Raw genomic sequence first — 14382 nt, forward strand, 5'->3', positions numbered from 1 at the left:
CTGCGAATTCGATAAATTTGACAATGAAGAAGCAATACGAACGCGTCTCATCGTAGGGTGTCTGTCAGTAGAGTTCAGAGCACGCATCCTAAAAGTACCAAAAACACTTGAAAAAATACTGACGATGGCCCGCACAGAAGCACGGGCCACGGAACATGCCAAACAAATACAAATAGGCAAAGAAAAAGGAACAGCGATGGCACATCGGATGACGGAAAATTTCAAAAGGAACAACAACAGGGAGCAACAACATCCCAAGAAACAAGCAGTCACATGCTACAGATGCGGCCTTGATTTCCCACACGTTGGCACCTGCCCAGCAATGGGCCAGAAATGCAAAAAATGCAACAGGGACAACCATTTCGCAAGCACCTGCATGAGCCGGCAATTCAGGAACGAGAGGGGACGAACAGCCAGACCAAGGACGGCAAGCACAAGACACGCCCGACACATGGAGACAGCAGAGAGAGGCTCGTCTGAAGAGTCGGATGAACAGACGACGGCTGGGAGAGAAGCAGGACTATACCTCATGTCCGACACACCAAAAGAAGGAAGACAGCAGGAACACATCCAGCTGGTGGAGAAACAGCAAATAAAAAAGACGGCCAAAGTAGACATCGACGTCGGGCGCCACAGAACAAAATTTGTGTTAGACAGTGGCGCAACATGCAACATAATGTGCATGTCAGAGTACATGAAGATGAGAATAAAGCCAACGTTATCACCATCAAAAGTAGATGTGTTCACGTGGGGATCAAAGACACCGGTCGAGAACATGGGCAAGTTCACTGAAACCCTGACATATCAGGACACTACATGTCAAGAAGAGATACACGTGCTGAAAGGAGACATCCCAGCACCCTGCCTGTTGAGCAACGTCACTGCACAAGTCATGGGGCTGTTGGCTATGACATATCACATGACAGAAAAAGAGAACATACTGCAAGAATATCAAGAAATACTGCAGGGACTGGGGAAGCTGAAAGACAAACATATCACCCTACACATAAACGAAGCTGTGAGACCAGTGGCACAGCATCACAGGAGAGTGACGATTCATTTACAACCGCAAGTGGAAGAAGAAATAAACAACCTACTGCAGCAAGACATAATTGAGCCTGCAGACGGGCCGACACCATGGGTATCACCGATTGTGGCAGTCCCGAAGAAGAACACGTCCAAAATACGGATTTGTGTAGACATGAGAATACCGAACACGGCAATATCGAGGGAACGTCATCCAGGACCTCATCTGAACGACATGATCAGCCGGCTGACAGGGGCGTGCCGATTCTCAAAGCTAGATCTGTGCAAAGGGTATCACAAACTAGAGCTGGACCCACAGTCAAGGTACATAACGACATTCTCCACACACCTAGGACTATTCAGATACAAAAGGCTCAGTTTTGGTATCTCGTCAGCGGCCGAAACATTTCAGGAGACAATAAGACAGGTGATACGACCAGTGCACAACAGTTTCAATTACAGTGACGACATCCTAGTGTTTGGGAAATCAGACGAAGAACACGATAGCGCCCTAAGGCAAGTGTGCAAACAACTAAAGCAGGCCGGACTAACACTGAATGTAGAAAAGTGCGAGCTAGGGAGAACAGAACTGATATTCTTCGGGCACATATTCTCAAAAAAAGGGATGAGGCCTGATCCCAGCAAAGTGGAGACGCTGAAGAACACAAAGCCACCGTCAGATGTGGCAGAAATAAGATCATTCCTAGGCCTGGCAAGCTACTGTGTCAGATACATACAAGACTTTGCCACGGTGAGCACGCGGCTGAGAGAAATAACGAAACAAGGCCAGACATTTGTCTGGTCTCAACAATGCAATGAATCGTTCGAAGAGATCAGGAAGGCCGTGATGACTGTAGAGCACCTCGCATACTTCGACCCTCTGCTCTGCACCAAGCTGACGGTCGATGCCAGTCCAGTGGGACTAGGTGCGATATTAGCACAACACTTGCCAGGAAAGGAGTCACCAAGGAAGATTGTCTCATACGCCAGCAAAAGCCTGACAGACATTGAGAAGACGTACTCCCAGCCGGAGAAAGAAAGTTTGGCGGTGGTATGGGCATGCGAGCATTACCACATGTTTGTGTATGGGAAGCCGTTCACCATCATCACAGACCACCAAGCGCTAATAACAATCTACGGCAACCCAGCAGCAAAGATGCCGCCCCGCATCGAGCGCTGGGGCATCAGACTAATGGATTACGATTTCAAAATTGTCCACAAACCAGGGAAAGAACATAATCCAGCAGACTACATGTCACGGCATCCACTACCGCATGCTGAAACAAAGGCCTCAATGGCAGAAGAATACTTAAACTTCGTGTTAAAGCAAAGCACGCCTGCACCAGTAACTCTAACAGAAATAGAGAGAGAAACGGGAAAAGATGACACTCTCCGAGCGGCCAGAGAAACGATGAGACAAGGAGGAGATGCTGGCTCTACAGAAAATAAGCGGGGAGCTCTCGGAGACAAATAGTGGAATTGTAATGCGGGGCACCAGGATAGTCATTCCAAGCTCACTACGACGCCAAGTGGTCAGCATTGCACACGAGTCACACAGGGGCATTGTGGCGACAAAGAAGCTGCTGAGAGAAAAGGTGTGGTTCCCCGGGTTAGACCGTCTAGTCGAAGATACGATTGCGGCCTGTCACCTCTGTCAAACGACTGGTCCACCTGCCAGACAAGAACCATTACACATGTCGGAACTGCCAAGGGCTGTATGGACAACAATGGCTGCCGATTTCTTTGGACCTCTAGACGCGGGAACTTACCTGCTGGTCATAATAGATGAATACTTCAGATTCCGCATTGTGAGATCAGTCTCCTCAACGTCAGCAGCCGCAACATTACCTGTTCTGTACGACATATTCGCAGCCTGGGGCTCGCCAGAGAAATTGAAAACTGAAAATGGTCCTCCGTTCTCAGGAGAGGAATTCCGAAGGTTCATGGCCTACCTCGGAATACAGCACAGAAAGATAACACCACTATGGCCGCAAGCAAACGGCATGGTCGAAAGATTCATGGGAAACATCAAGAAGGCAGTTCAGAGGGCGAAGCTGTCACAGATTTCCCTGGGCCAAGCACTATGCCAAATACTGAGAGACTACAGAAACACGCCTCATGGGTCTACAGGGAAATGCCCGGCGGAGCTAGTACTAGGGAGGACAAGCAGAACGAGGCTGCCGCAGGTAGAAGGACTGACCGCGCCAGGGCAGCCAAAGATGAGGCGGCTAAGAGAAAAATGAAAGAATATGCTGACAGAAGACGACATGCCATCAAATCACACCTCCATGAAGGAGATACTGTAGTAGTACGACAGAGACAACAACGGAAGTCGGACAGTCCATTCGCCCAAGACCCGTTGACGATAACACAAGTGAAAGGAACAATGATAACAGCAGAATCAGACAGCCGACGAATAACAAGGAACAGCTCACATTTCAAAGGCCTAAAAGAAGAAAAGGACGAAGAGCAAGTGACAGGCATCGAAGAGACAACAAAAAGGGAGTGCAACGGGAGCAGGTGCAGCAGAAGCCACCAGGCCAAAGGAAGGCCAAGGACTTGTGACGAGGCCGAGAAGAGACATTGTGAGACCAAAGAGACTAATAGAAGAAATGTGAGATGCCGCTCTAGGCAGCATCTCACGGGTCACATCCATCGACCCTTTCACATCTCGCAACAGACTATACAAAAGAAACTGTCCCATTTGATTACTAACTAATGCTACTGTCGTAACGTCTTTGTGACAAAGGGGGGAGATGTAGTGTCCTGAGAGATAGGGCACTAGGACCTCAGAGAGGTTCAGAGGGCAGGACAGGTCACCGGACACCAGTTCCGGTCAGGGGAAGCGAGGGAAGAACACAGGAAGCAGGGAACGAGATAGGATGTGCAGCGTGCTGGCTGCAGATGATGTATAATAAAGAACTACCGACTAACCTGGTGTTGTGGTGATCCTTGCAGCAGAAGCGACGCGACAGGGTTGGCCCAGTGGCAGCTGGCATGACTCGCGGGTGGCGGGGGTGGGCGCGGGTGCAGGGGGGGCATGAAGTTGTGCAATGCAAAAATATATATATACATATACACTTACCTTGCCACCAGGTCCTGTGTCTCTGCTCCTGCTCTCTCATGGGGCTTGAGAAACAGGAAGCCAGGAAGAACAGCCAGGCTTCCCTGACCAATCACAACTCTGCAATGCAGCATTGTGATTGGCAAGCACCCAGGCTCCCCTGACCACTGACAATGCTGCAATGCACCATTGTGATTGGTAAGCACCCAGGCTCCCCTGACCAATCTGGGCATGTTCTCCATGCAGGCTGTAATTCAGCCTGCATGGAGAACAGGGAAAGTGTGCATGACTGTTTTGGGCGGTCCAAGAGTGCCGACCAAACAGTCATTGCGCACTTAGGAGTGGGCAAACCACTCCTCCCCTACCCTGCTCTGAGAGCAGAGCAGCCCCGCTCACAAAGGAAAGATAAAATGATAATAACTCAAAGTTATCATTTTATATTTCCTTTACTTTGCACTGCTCAAAAGCAGTGAGGCGACGCTCTTCCGCCATAGCAGAGGAGCCGCAAGTAGGTCGGCCCCTTTCTCATGATTGGATAGCTATCTTGTCTATCCAGTTTTATGCTACAGATTTGATGTCTTCCCTCCTTTTCTTGTTTGTATCTATCCTCTGCAGGTGTTTTGCTTTATACCATCGTTTTGATTGCAAAGGTTTGATCGTTCATTTGTGTTTTAGCACTTCTTAGGAGTGCAAGGCTTTTCGCACACTCTCCCTATCCACTTGTTGCCCATCAAATTCCGGCCCCATGCACGCCCTCTCCCCACATCAAAGCTGCCTGCTCCCACTTTGTTCCCTCGCCCCATCCTGCATTGCTTTATTGAGTTTTTTTTAATTGTTTATGCCTGGATCCGGCAGCCCCACATGCTTCCTGGCCTCTCGCCTCTATCTGTTTGGGAGCCCTTCTGTGAATACTCTGGCTCTGATTTTCAGTTTAGGAGAAAGCTAGACTGTCACAAACGTGACAGATACCCTGTCCACCTTCTTACAAGTGCCATAGGATAGAATGCACTCGTAAAAGGCGGTTGTGACATTCATCACGTTTGTGATGGCTCACCGACCCACCACACACTAAATCAGGCCCCATTTAGCCATCTCAGAGTAATACTATAGCAGAAGCCAGGATAATAATCTCTGTCACGGATGGGAAATATAAATCATTCACTCGCATGCAGACTGGATTTCTGATCTGCATGTGATTGTTCATGGTTTTGTGACTCTGGAAAACAATTTTAGAAACATATTTGTAAATGAACCAGAAGTGCTTGAAAATCATGGTCATACACCAAAATATACTCAATTAAGTAGCACCATTTTATAATGTATAGATTCTAGAACAATTTTTCACATAACAACGAAAGTATCATGTAACCATCCGCGCGCCTATCTCGCTAATCAAACTCCAGCTGTAACTGGCTAAGTGTATCCGGCAGCAGCGTCGTCTCTAACAAGAAGCCGGTTCGGCGAGGAGCAGCGGCGGCTGCCAGGTTTCTTGATTTCATCTCATTAACAGAGAAGCGGTTTCTTGCTTTTCTGTGACAGGCCGTGCGACTGTTCATACACTTGTTATTTTCTTTTCATGAACACTATCCTGACATTAATTGGTCCCGTTGCCATAGGGAATGAGGAGCAGCTGTCCTTCCGGATCTTCAAAGCGGCTTCTAGCAGAGCGTCAGCGGTGGCACCGCCATGGCGGTAGTTATTAGTGCCAACTTCGGTTCGTCAGTCAGTCTGGGTAGTGATTTCGTTTTTTTAAATATATTAATAGGAGCATGGTATTTATATGTGTGCCCCTGATAGGCAGACGTAGTGTAGGTCCATGTCGTAGTTTTGCAATAATACGCACGCAAAATGGCGCCAGATTGCCTGCATTTATTTCAGAGTGAGCTTGAACAGGGCGTTTTTAATCAGCAGGTTTTACGCATCTCCTCCCGGTACGGTAAAATCACTATGGGATTCATTGCATATTGGCCAGATTTTGCAGCGGAACTTCGAGATCGATGACGGGAATTAAGTTTATCGACTTGTCTCTCTCCTGGAAAGTCCAGCCATTACGAATTTCTTTACCCCGGCGGGGAATAACTAGGGTGACCAACTGGCATAGATGCAAATTCAGGAGGGTGAGTGTAAAAATTCAGGACAAAAGGGTCAGAATTCAGAACAAAAATTCAGGACAGAAGGTCAAACTTAAGGACAAAACTTGGGGGCAAAAGGTACGTTTTACAGACCAATCAGAGAAGGTCGCGCAATAGTATATAAGTAAATAAATAGACAACCACTTAAGTGCAAGTCAAAATAAGTTTATATTAGGTTGAGACAATCGTGCACTTCACGGGTTTTCGGTACGCGCGCTGCTTTGAGCTACGGTGCAGGTCTTTTTGTGGTATTTCACATGATAATAATCTATTTATATGGTTACTAATGAATTGTTGAATGGACACCGACATTCGACAATTCATCAGTATTTTGCTAGGTAATTGTATTGGGGTTCGGCCGCGGCGAATCTCCATGACTCCAAAAAACACATGAACCTGATCTTGTGTCATGTGTTGCACAATGTTAAGCGCTTCAATGGCCTTGGGCCTAACTCACGCTATATTAAACTGCCAAACATAAACAAATAGCATGTTATCTGTGTGGCGTGGCTTCTTGTCCCACCTTTTCATACTTTTCTCAGTTTTCTGTTGATGGTTTTATTTGTATTTAGTTTTATGCATTTGCATGGTAGTACTCAGGGTCATGGGTTTTAGAATGGGGATACATAAAACAAGAATTAAAAAGCCCTTCCAGCGCTTTGAAATATAGTGAAAACGAAATTACGTTATCTAAACAAAACACAATAAATAACATATCTATTTGCTTTACTCCCAGGCATGGTAATGTGATATATTCATTTAAAATTGCGGGTTTTCAACTTGTACCTCTCGCACACCTGATTCCAAAGCTGACATTGTCCCATGGTCTTGGAAAAGTAAGGTGTGGATCAGAGGCGCAACTAGAGCCAAATTTCGGGGGGGGGGGGGGGCTAAGAAAAAATTTCGGGGGGGGGGGTGCTGAATCTTTAAAGCCATAATGCAGAGTGGAACTGCAGGGGCTCTTAGAAGGGGTGAAACAACAGCGAGGCCTCATTAACATGCAAATGGTCTTTTAAAGACCTGTGAAGTGCTCGGATGCGGCTGTGCGTGCCCAGGAAGCTGTCTCATCCCTGGCAGCCACACACGAGGGGGGGGGGGGGGGGCTGAAGCCCTTTGAGTCCAATGGGTGTTGCGCGCTTGGTGTGGATGAGGCTGGAGTGATGCTCGTGACACCAACCAGGCTGGAGTGGTTTGTATGTTCCTATGTGCATCCCCGCCTGGTCCTTTTATTACCTAGTGCCCTACGCATTTCTTTGTTTCCCTGGGGGCACATGTCTCCCCACCCGGCATACAGAATGACAATGGCAGGGTGGGGCTGCTCTTGTGCTCGGAGGGAGAGTACGAGATGGCCCCATCAGGGAGCTGCGCTGCTCTCCGCAATGCCCAAAATTACAGACAAAAGACGTCCGTAAAAGGTAAAAGGGATCATCACAGATAACGGACGTGAGATCCAAATTACGGAAGGTCTGTGAAATTTACGGACGGTTGGTCACCCTAGGAATAACTGCTCTCACCCAGATTTACTGTGTACTTTTCCAAGAAGTTTTTTTAACATTGTGGCAAAAAAACACACATTTTCGGCTTGCTCTGCGTAGGCAGGAAAAGTCAACAGGATTGCTGATGGGTGTTGAATGAGGGGGCTGGGGTAACAACCTCGCTTGTGACTGTCCGCAGGGGGAGGGGGACATCAATTGTTCCCTCCTCTAGACTGTGGGACTGTGGAATGCTGTTTGTTGCATCCCTTGCAGCCTCTATGAGAGGCTCATTGTCTCCCAGCTTGGAATTATTGGGTATATAGATTTCGAAAACGATAATTCAGGGCCCAAAACACTCAAAATTGCAATTGCATTATTTCACAGATTTCCCACCCTAGGTGAAATAGCACAGTTCGGAGAGAGGGCCTATCAAATTTACCTGATGTACAGTCTGTTTCACTTACATCGAGGCAGAAAGCGCACCCATGAATCTCCCCTCCATTTCCTCCCGGACTGGTTGACCCCATTCTTCCTTGTCCACCCCACGTCATAGTGACATAATCCACCAACATTTTTGCTTCATTTCCTAATAATTTTCTGTGAGCCACCTCATTTTGACCCTTCTTCTTTTCTTCAAATGACCTCTTCTGAAATTGCAGCCATATTTACAAAAACTTTTACCATTTGCAAACTTTCAAATTGGCATATAGGACTATTTTCAACTGATGAAAAAGTGCTAAACCCGTTTTTGGAGTCGGTAACATTTTACTGATTCCTAAAATGTTTACGAATGGATACTGAATTGGAATTTTAAAGGGGTGTGATGTGGGCGTCTGTTAGACCTGGCACCATTGGCGTGGGTCGCCCTTCCATTTTTATTTGTGCCTCAATGTATTTTTGTGCTGGTGTTAGCTGCTCAGGGCACTGTGCCACTGCCATCCGGTGCCACAGTGCAAGTGCTCCCTATGGTAAAATGTATTATGTGAATTGACTTCCCTGTTTGGCTTATTTGGTTTACTATCAGTCCCTAGTAGAGTGCACCAGGGTGCCAAGGGCTTGTATATCCAAATGCTGCCAGTGGGCTTGCAGCACTGGTTGTGCCACCCACAGAAGCAGCGGGGTAAAATATGTCTAAGGTCTGCCATTGCAGAACCTGCATGCAGTCTGGTACTGTCATGCTGACTGGGCAAGTGTCCCCACTCGCCAGTCCCTAAACCTTCCCTTACCTTCATATTAGTCACCCCTATGGTAGGCCCTAGGGCAGGGTGCATTGTAAGGATAAGGTAGGACATGCCCTGAAGTGTGTGGCATGTCCTAATAGTGAATTACAGCCATTTTCGTTTTTCACTATTGTAAGGCTACCTGCTCTCCATAGGCCAGAATGGGCTGCTAGATTATAACACCCTATAATCCTAGCAGGCTCAGGAAGCATGGTAGAAATTCGTGTTTAGTATGCCTGAACTCAGAATAATAAAATACATCTTTTAGTAAAGTTTATTTTAATATCCTGGGTTTGCAAATGCTACTTTTAGAAAGTTAGCATTTGCTTGCTTAACCATTTCAGTCCGCCTCTGGAGGGGAGGGCTATCTTCTTTGTGTGTAGCTTGAGTGACTGGGCTGGGGCTGCCAGGTGGTGAATAGGAAGATTACACCAGGATGGGTGGGAGGAGTGCACCTTGGCTCTGAATGGGACAGTGCTCTGCCTCCACAATGCTGGCTCCACCCCCTGGGGAGCGTCTGATGTCTCTGCCCTGCCTGCTGAAAGAAGAAGCCAGAGTCTCAACAACAAAGTGCTCCTCACTGAAAAGAACTGGAATAGGATTATGCAAAGGCCCCCCTGGCCTGTAAAGACAAAAGAAACTGAGTATAAATGTAGGAGCCCTGCTCCTAAGAAATCAGATCCTGCTTGTGACCAAGAAGAACGCTCTGCCTGAGGAGGAGGAACCTGAAGCTGAAGGAGGAAACGCTGTTCTTAAGTCTGGAGGACTTGCCTGCAGTGGTTGCCTCGCTGCCAAGGGAGAGAAGAAACCTGCAAAAGACTTGCTTTATTTATTGACTCAAAGACTTGTGTTCACAGCAATCTCCAAGGGCTTGATCGAGCTTGCCCCCTGAACTGAACCCCAGGACCAGTGGGTTCACCGTGTCTCCGCTCGTCTGAGAATCGAGCCGTGTGCTTTCTCCCGCCGGAGTGCTCTGCGCACCTTCGCTCCCTCCAAGGGCCGTGACACCCAGAAGCTTGGCCGCCTCCACTCGTCGAGAGCCCCACTCTACCTGAGTCGCTCTTGGTCCATCGGGTCTGGCCACCCCGCTTCCCTGTCACCTGCCTGCTACTGGAGCGCGCCTGGTGCCCCCTCGCCCTCCCGCCGGATTTCTACTCGGAACGCGAGCTCAAGCCTCGGACGGCCGCCCGTACGTCGTAGCGTACCTGGCCGCCCGCTTCGCCTCCCAGGAAGATTTTGACCGCGCCGCCCCCCTGCAGTGACCTCCCGCACAGCCTGTGTCGGAAGCCCGGGGCCGCGCCTGTCTACGAAAAGCCGCCCGCTGGTTTTCGATCCGGAGACCCTCGAGGTGCAGAACCTGCACCCCACCACCACAGACTCGTCCAACACATCGTACGCTCCCAGGTACAGTGAACACTCTCTCAGACTCAGGGTCCGCAACGTTCTGATTTCCCCGCCTCACTATGCCTAGGGTGCCCTGCGCATCACCGTGACCGGACAAACTCGAAAGAGCACCACGAAGCGATCAAAAGAAAAGACCAAGTGCCTAATTATCATCTTGTGGCTCCCAGTTCGCAATCATTATTTATGGTCTTGTACTAAGCCTGCGTAGTAGAGAAACTTTTATATAAAGTATACGTATTTTTGATACAACTCATGCCTGGCGTCCATTTGTGGGGGATCGTTGTGATTTACTGTGTGTCGTCATAAATGCTTAACTGACTTAGCGCCCTGAAGTTTAGCGCTGACTGCTCGCGCCACACTACCTATAGGGTGAGCAGGGGTTGTTCTGAAGGGGTAATTCTCTTGCTCTGAATAGAGGAAGGGACCGCTGCTTGTCACAAGTACCTACCTGTGCCAACCAGGGGTTCCCCATTCTAACATTGGTGGCAGCGGTGAGGATTTCGAATTTGCATTTATGATTTACATACAGTGAATTATTGATCACCACGTAGAGCAGACCTATAACGCAGCCACAGGTTGATTTTTGTTTTGCTGAAGAATCTCCACTTGAAGAAACCATGCCTAGCTCAGTCAGTGGAGGCGGAGCCTCCTCTATACTCTCTGGGATTGATGACATAGATTGGGAACAAGAGGCACTGAGAAAGTGCACTAATGAAGTCTTGAAAGGATACCTCTCCAAGTACAGAATTAAACAAAGTGGATTAACCAACAAGGATCAGTACATAAAGGCGCTGAGGGCCTGGCACGAATCAAAGTTCCCAGAGAATGCAAGAGAGGTGATACCCCCAGAAGGTGTTTCTGAGCCTGGCAGAGGCCTGTCGCCAGAGGAGATAGCCGACAGGAGTGCTGCACGCGCACATGATGGCAAAACTTCAAATCGAGATGGAAAGACAAAGGTTGGCCATGGAGCATGAGGTAAAAATGAGGGAGTTGGATATCCAGGCCAAGAGTTTAAACCACTCTCCCTCTGGTGGCAGCAATTTAACAGAGTCAAGGGTGCATATTCCTAAAGATGTAGTAAGAGAGTATTATAAACAGGATGATATTGGGCAGTGGTTCAGGTCCTATGAAGTAGCCATGTCCTCCCACCGGGTCCCTGAGGAAGATTGGGGAGCGGGGTTGTGGGGAAGGTTCCTGAGTGAGGGGCAGGACACACTGCTGGATCTCCCCTCTGGTGTCAAAATATCCTATCTACACATGAAGGAAGCTCTGATGGCAAGGTATGGGTTAACTCCTTAATTGTACAGGCAGAGGTTTAGGGATTGCACCAAGAAACCTGGTACCACTTATGTAGAATATGTGACTTTTTTTTCCAGAGCGCTAGATGGTTGGGTGAAGGGTAGCAAAGTGAATGATTACCAAGGGCTGTTTGATTTAATTGCATGGGAGCCGATGTCTGATAATTGTTTTCCTGAGCTACGCCAGCACCTGATCGATAGCAAGCTGACTAACCCTAGGAAGCTTGCTGAGGAGGCGGACCGCTGGATCAGCACCAGGGTCCACAAGGGTCCCGTAGGAGGCCCCGCCAATGGTGGTCAGGGTCCCCAGCAGAAGAGTGGGGGGGACAAGGGTAAACAGAGGGAGTTCTACAGAGGGCCCCAAAGTAATTCCCAAGGGAACCAAGGGAAAGGTTCTCAGCCACCCCCGAAGCAGACCGGGGCCCCGACAGGTAACCCTGTTCAAAGAGGGCCCCCCAGATGTTACAAGTGTAACAACCTGGGGCACTATTCCATGGATCCCAGGTGCCCCATGTATGGTAAACCAGCACCCTCTGGTGCTCCACCCCCCAAGCAGGTGGCTAGTGTAGCCTTTGGGAGGGAGGTAGAAGTCCATGGGGAGGGGGTTCCCGTACAGATGACCCTAGTCTCATTAGGAGACAGTGAGATGGTAGCTGAGGCCCAACTGCGCCCCAATACTCAAAAGTATGGGCAGTGGGTGACCATAAATGGCCGAAGGGTGGGGGCTCTTAGAGATACTGGAGCCAGTGTGACTGCTGTCAAGCAACACCTGGTGTCTCAGGAGCAGGTTGTCCCACACGCATTCTGCCGTGTTGTCAACGCCGACAACACAGAGAGTCAGTGTCCAATGGCTCAGGTTCCCTTTGAGTGGGGGGCGGTCTCTGGTACTCTGCAAGTGGCTGTGAGAGAGGCCATGCCTGTTGATTGTCTCCTAGGTAACGATTTGGAGAGCTCCCCTTGGGAAAAGGTGGAGAAGACAACTCACCTGAGGATGGTGGGTTTACCTGATTGGGCGTGCGTGACCACCCGGTCGATGGCAGCCAGTAGGGGTGTTGAAGGGACCCTGGAGCCTGAGGGAGAGGGCACAGGAGGCACGGGAATTCGGCTCCTGAAGTTCCCACGGCCCAGGAGGAAGCAGACCCTGAGGGGGATGCCCTGGAGCCTACCGGGGAACAGATAGCCGAACTGGGGGACCTGCCTGAGATGACCCATTGGCAGCAAGAAGGAGACCCCACCAGGGAGGAATTCTGCAGGGAGCAGAAAGAGTGCCCCTCTCTAGTGGGTATGCGGCAGCAGGCTGCAGCCCAGGCCAATGGTGATCAGTCTGGTACTCACTTGATCTACTGGGAGAACGACCTCCTGTACTCAGAGCCTAAGGTTGCTGAACCTGGGTCAGCCCGTGCGCTGGTGGTACCCCAGAACTTCAGAGCCTTCCTACTGGGGCTGGCTCACGACGTTCCGTTAGCAGGGCATTTGGGGCAGGACAAGACCTTTGAGAGGCTTGTCACCCACTTTTATTGGCCTCAAATGCGCAGGAGTTCTGACACACCCTGCAGGACATGCCAGACTTGCCAGGCAAGTGGTAAGAGTGGAAGGAAGCTGAAGGCTCCACTCCAACCTTTCCCTGTGGTCAGTACCCCATTCCAGCGAGTGGGGATTGACATTGTGGGGCCACTGGACCCCAAGACAGCCATGGGCAACAGGTTCATCCTGGTCTTGGTGGACCATGCCACCCGGTACCCTGAAGCCATCCCTCTGAGGACAGTGACGGCCCCCGTGGTGGGACGAGCACTGATGGGAATTTTCTCACGAGTAGGATTCCCTCTAGAGGTGGTGTCTGACAAGGGGGACCAATTTCATATCGAAAAATATGAAATCCCTTTGGCAAGAGTGTGGTGTGGCGTACAAGTTCACCACCCCTTACCATCCCCAAGGAAACGGGTTGGTTGAGCGCTTCAACTGAACCCTAAAGGGCATGATTATGGGTCTCGAGGAACCCATGAGGCATGACCCGTGGGACGTCCTCTTACCATGCCTTCTCTTTGCGTATCGTGAGGTGCCACAAAAGTCTCTGGGGTTCAGTCCCTTTGAGCTTTTGTATGGCCACCCAGTACGAGGACCTCTTAGTCTGGTCAAGGAAGGCTGGGAGCAATCTCCCAGGAAACCTCCCCAGAATGTATACAGTTACATGCTGGCTTTCCGGAACCAGACTAGGCGTTTCAGGCAACTTGCTGAGGCAAACCTGGAAGCCAGCCAGGAGGAAATGAAGCGGTGGTACGACCAGAATGCCACTCTGGTTGAGCTTCAACCTGGTCAAAAAGTGTGGGTCCTGGCCCCTGTGGAGCCTTGTGCACTCCAGGACAAGTGGACAGGGCCCTTTCAGATTGTGGAGCGCAAGAGTTCTGTCACCTACTTGGTGGACTTGCAGTCTCCGAGGAACCCCTTGAGGGTCCTCCATGTCAATCGACTGAAGCCCCACTTGGAGAGGTCCGAAGTGGGCATGCTCTTGGCCACAGATGATGGGATGGAGGAGGAGTCTGAGCCTCTTCCTGACCTCCTGGTAGCCTCAGAGCGAGACGGGTCAGTGGATGGAGTTAACCTCTCACCCACCCTGACCCCTGAGCAACAGGATGACTGCCGCCACCTGTTGGGGCAGTTTCCTGACCTGTTCTCCCTGGTTCCTGGTATCACAGATTGGTGCGTCCATGATGTGGATACAGGAGACAGCTTACCTGTGAAGCACAAGGCTTACAGGGTAACTGA

The sequence above is a fragment of the Triturus cristatus genome, chromosome 12 (assembly GCF_964204655.1).
Source record: "Triturus cristatus chromosome 12, aTriCri1.1, whole genome shotgun sequence".
In the NCBI taxonomy this organism is placed as follows: domain Eukaryota; kingdom Metazoa; phylum Chordata; class Amphibia; order Caudata; family Salamandridae; genus Triturus; species Triturus cristatus.